Source organism: Lipotes vexillifer, unplaced genomic scaffold (genome assembly GCF_000442215.2).
Source record: "Lipotes vexillifer unplaced genomic scaffold, Lipotes_vexillifer_v1.1 scaffold311, whole genome shotgun sequence".
Classification (NCBI taxonomy): Eukaryota; Metazoa; Chordata; class Mammalia; order Artiodactyla; family Lipotidae; genus Lipotes; species Lipotes vexillifer.
This window is the reverse complement of record NW_006791012.1, coordinates 395,264-400,605: the sequence shown is the minus strand read 5'-3', so window position 1 is coordinate 400,605 and position 5,342 is coordinate 395,264. Positions and strand designations below refer to the sequence as shown.

Below are 5,342 nucleotides of genomic sequence, written 5' to 3'. Positions count from 1 at the left end.
CCCGTGTCCCCTGCATCGGCAGGCGGACTCTCAATCACTGCGCCACCAGGGAAGCCCTGCCTCCCCTCTTTAACTGGATACTGGTTAGCGCTGGGGTTAGGGTTATGGTATCCAGGGAGCTCCTAAGAGGCGCCAAGCAGCTTTTCTCAGGAAATGGAAATATAAAAGTTGTATGTACATCAGTGTTGTCGTGTGGTCGGTTAGTCTGGGTGGGTAGCTAAGATGAAGAGTGAGGGGGAGCAACGGAGAGGAGAAAGGAGGCGAGAGTGACCGAGCAAATGCGGAGGGCGGGAAAGAGGGTGCAGCAGGTGAGGTGAGTGGAAGACAGGTCTTGCTGTAGGGGAGGATGCTCTTCAAAGCCCTGCAGGTTGGCTTTCACCAACCAGCAGCCAAACCGAACTCATCAGCTACGGATTCAGAAAGTTATCATGCTCTCAGGCAATTAGGGATAACAAAACCGGCTATGATTGTAACCCTGGACTATTTTGCTGAAACGTCCTTCTACTTTTTTCCTTTCTTTGAAGAGACTGAAAAACTCAGACCAGGATTTCTCAGACTCCCTCGTAGCCAGGATTCTAGAAATAGATGACGTTCTGCCGGGTCAATTCACTGGTATGCGATCTGGACCGTAGAAGGGAAGGGCAGGCGTCTCCCTGTGTCTTCTTGGTTATTGCTGGCAAACAAGATGGGAACCCGTGAGGCTCCTGGACATCACAGCTCCAGCGCCTGCTCTGTGGGGTCTTGGGCATGGGGGGCAGTGGCGGCAGCCTCTGCGGAGGGACCTTACTTGTGGAATTTCCCCAGAGGTGATCTGTCTCTGAGGGAATCAGGTCTGTTTTGCCCTGGGGCCTGAAGTCTGCTCTTTGAGCTGCTCCAAATATTCGATAAACGCTTAAATCCTTAATAGGCAATTCCTACGTCCCAAACTGAACTTGGATGGATTAATTTTCATATGTCACCATTGCAAGTTTGCACACAACCCTTATCATCTTCTACTCCCAGAATGGCACATTCCACAGACTCCTCCAACAAATGTATCTCCACAGTCCCTGGTGCCATTGACTCCCCAGCAGCCAATTAGTGCCCGAGCAAACCAGAGCCCTCGGGGCAATCCTGCCATTCAAATATTTACAAGAAGTTCACCTACAAACAGGAAAATCTACAATAACAAACAGGAAATCTACCTCCTACAATAACCCCAGCTAGCACTTCTGTGAGTCCATCGAAGAGAAAGAGTCATCACCCAGTGGCCTTTCATTTCTAGGTGCCTCTCTCCACACACACCCTGTATTGTCCACTCCTAAAGTGGCCAAGATCTCCTCAGTGCTGGTGCTTGGCTGTGCCACCTGCGCAACCGCGCAGGGTCCCCGCGCTTGGTTAAAGGCTCTGCTGTCGCCATCTTGAAATTCTTAATTATTTTTGAACAAGGAGCCCCACATTTTTACTATGTACTGGGGGCCACAAATTATAGAGTCAACCTTGATGTTTTTCTACCTTGTGTCCCAAGAATGGGGTGATTGTTGAGCCTGACCTTGACCTCTTGACCAGGACCCCTTCCTTCCCCAAGTAGAGCACATCAGTCCTACTAATTCTCTTACCTGTATCTCAGATCCACCCTCTTGTCTTATCTCCAGATTACTGCGAGCTTCCTAACCATTGTCCAGCCTCCAGTTCTCACGGTCCTTAACTTATTTTCCACGAACTCCCCAGTGCCTGCATGTGTTGATAGTTTCATCTATCAGAGCCATCACTCCAGGGCTCAAGAGAATCACATGAAGATGGCATCAGGTTCTTGAGCTGAACCTTCCCTACCCCTCCTCTAAATCATTGGTTCTCAAACTTGGCTGCTAAATTCCAGCTAGCAGAGACACTGATGTAAGTGGCAAGGGGTGCCATCTTGGTATCTGGCGAAGTTTGGGTTCTGCTGCTGTGAGTGTGGCCAACATACAGGGCCAGCTGACACTTATTTCACCAGCTCTAAGCATGAATTGCTTGTGGGGTAGCCTAGAAGGACATATTTTTGGAATAACACTGTAGACTCCAAAATTTAAAGACAAATTCTCTTTCCATGTTTTTCATCTCTTCACAGTGTCTCATTCCAGCCCCAAAGGGATTGAGGGATGTTCATCCCCATTCAGAGCCCAGAGACCGGGTAGTGCTTGTAATACTCACTCGGTGAGGAGGGGATGTCGGCCTAATCCCACCCGGTCTCCTCACTCCCAACTCAAGCCTCACTGCCAGTCTGCCGGCGACTCTGGCCAGAAAGCACAGGGGGATGAGAAAAAACTCAGGTGTGTAAAACAGGAACCCAGTATTAAGGGTGAAAAGAGAAGGTGAGGATACACAGCATAGATAAATATGTCTAAGGAGCCATACAGACATTTGGCACATTCTAGAGGACAGTAAAGGGCTTATTATCCTCCAATTGGCATAGATTTTCTCTTCCTGACCTTTTTCCTTTCTGTTCCAAATGGCTTCAGAGTGGCTTGTGATCATACACGTATTACCCAACAAACATGTTTGTCAGGCCTGTATCCAGTGTTCTTCCCTCTGTGTCCTGGAATGGCTTCAGTAAACGCACAACCCTCCCAAAATTGTATGAAAAATTATATGTGTACGTGCAGATTCTCAAAAGGGTCTATACAAAGGCTAAAACCACTGCTTTACGTTTCCAAGCAACAAACCACGCCCGCACCCCCCCCCCCCCCCCCAGTAAGGAGCCCTGTGATAATTAGACACAATGTGGTGGGCACATGGGTCCATCCTCTGTCCTGTCCAAGGGTATTTTTCTGGGTGTCGTGTGTAAGAGAGTGGAGGGAGAGAAAGCTGAATAGAGGAAAAATGCCACATGATTCTCTAGTCTACAGCCTTTCCTGGCCCACTGTTCCTGGCCTGGGACAGTACAAGGGTGACAACTAACTGGGAAATTCTTAGAATAGCTTCTTGTTTCTGACCTGCTGGTCCTGGCATTCTGGACCGCATTCTGGTCCTTGATGTGTAAGCTAAAGCTGACTATGGCCACCAGAGGGCAGCACACTCAGCCGCGGCTGGGTCAGGCCTGTTGGTCCACCTGGACCTTTGGAGCTGCCTTGGGCAACTGAGCAGGTTCAAGGTCGCCCTGCCATTTCATTAGCTTCAAAATAACGTGACTTGTGCTGTAGATGACTGATTTTGGCCCCCACTGACTGTGTTGGGACAGGGATTTACTGTACTTTCCGTTATCTCATTCGGTCCATACAAACTTCAGGTTGCAAAATTACCCTTCATATCCTGACAGCTCTAAGGGGGTAAAACTTGGGACTGACATAAGTAAGAAAAACTTACTAAAGTTCATGGAATCAGCTATGCAAACTGGGGAGCATAAGTTACGGTTCTATTTGTTTTGTAGTAGCATAACAACCACAAACTGTCCTTCAAGATAAAAAGGGAAAAAAAGGGAGATTATGAATTTCATTTTAAGGAGAGACCTGCCATTTCTGCTTCCAAGACGCACGGTCATTTATTTAATGGTAGGCTTCTAGAGGGTAGGTGGCCTTATTATCCCTTTACAGATACATTTAATAACCTCTTTGGGGCTGTCTTCCCAGCTCCCCCTCTTGGCTTCCAACCCGTCTCCATGGGTGGCCACAGTCTTGGCCTTTGCAAGCCTGCCCTTGGACACAGCTGACTCAAGCTGCAACTAGCTTGTTTTCTCTCAGCCTGAGGTTCACAGAGAACAGGCATTTAGAACTGAGCCTTGCAAATCGTAGGACACTAAGAGGAAGGGCCTTGAGCTCTAAGAGCTCAAAACTTGCAAAATCTACCTTGATTTCTAATCATCCTGAGCCATGATCTTTTCCCCAAAGTTACCTTAGTTTTGTGAAAGGACATTTTCTTTTTAAAAAATTATACACACATGCACATACATCATTATGTATATACATGTATGTGTGTGTCCATACTTATATCAGGGTTTCTCAGCCTCAACACTATTGCCATTTTGGGCCAGACAACAGTTTGCTGTGGCAGCTGCCCTGTGCACGGTAGGGTATTTAGCAGCAAACTTGGACTTCTCCAGCTCATGGCAGTAGCAACCCTCCTAGTTGTGACAACCAAAATGTCTCTAGACATTGCCAAATATCCCTTGGGGGTCAAAATGTCCCCAGTTAAGAACAATTGGTTGATCTAATTATTGGTCCGTGTATGTATGTATGTATGTGTCGATCTATCGATCTAAGTATCTATTATCTATCTGTATTAAACCAGCTTGATTCAGAGTCTGTTTTTTGCAGCCAAAAAAAAAAAAAAAAAAGTCTGGTAAGACAATGATAAAACATGCACTATGTAGACTGCTCAAATATGAGCACAGCAAGTTAGCAGCAGAGCCAGGCCTGGATAATTAAGTCTCCTGAACACAATCCAGTGGGCTTTTTACTACTTTCCACCAAAGAACTCCTTTTCAGGGTATTTAACGCCACCAACTTACCTATCATTGCGCTTTCCCTTGTACTAAAACCCGGAAGCACTGGAATTCAGAGACAGTGCTGATGGGAGGAAACACCCCTGGCCAGGTTCCCTTAGTCTGAGACACCTAAATGAGTCACCCGGGTGAGGATCATGGTCAGACTTTCTTCGCAGGAGTGTGGGCTCGTTGCTGGGGACAGCATGCCATGAGGTAGACCGGCCTCTGAAGGGGTACCATCTGCCCTCCCTGCTCTCTTACCATCTGGGGAGATTTAGCTTAATATTTTGGTCTTCCCTACATTCCCATGTTTTTTTGAGGCCACGCACCTAATCCAAGTCACTGTGGGATGGTAGAAGTCACTTTCCTTTTTTCCATTCAGAACTTATAACAAACAACCCAATCCAAAACTGGGCAGAAGACCTAAATAGACATTTCTCCAAAGAAATATACAGATTGCCAACAAGCACATGAAAGAATGCTCAACATCACTGATTAGAGAAATGCAAATCAAAACTACAAGGAGGTATCACCTCACACTGGTCAGAATGGCCATCATCAAAAAATCTGCAAACAATAAGTGCTGGAGAGGGTGTGGAGAAAAGGGAACCCTCCTGCACTGTTGGTGGGAATGTAAATTGATACAGCCACTATGGAGAACAGTATGGAGGTTCCTCCAAAAACTAAAAATAGAGCTACCATACGACCCAGCAATCCCACTACTAGGCATATACCCTGAGAAAACCATAATTCAAAAAGAGTCATGTACCACAATGTTCATTGCAGCACTATGTACAATAGCCAGGACATGGAAGCAACCTAAGTGTCCATCGACAGATGAATGGATAAAGAAGATGTGGCACATATATACAATGGAATATTACTCAGCCATAAAAAGAAA

The 5,342-nt window shown here is 46.5% G+C and overlaps 1 protein-coding gene across 2 annotated transcripts in view; it reads left to right on the top strand.

Annotated features, from left to right (window-relative positions):
• Window positions 1–5,342, top strand: part of ARHGAP25 (Rho GTPase activating protein 25) — a 110,676-nt gene that overhangs the window by 39,176 nt on the left and 66,158 nt on the right. The window lies entirely within an intron of this gene.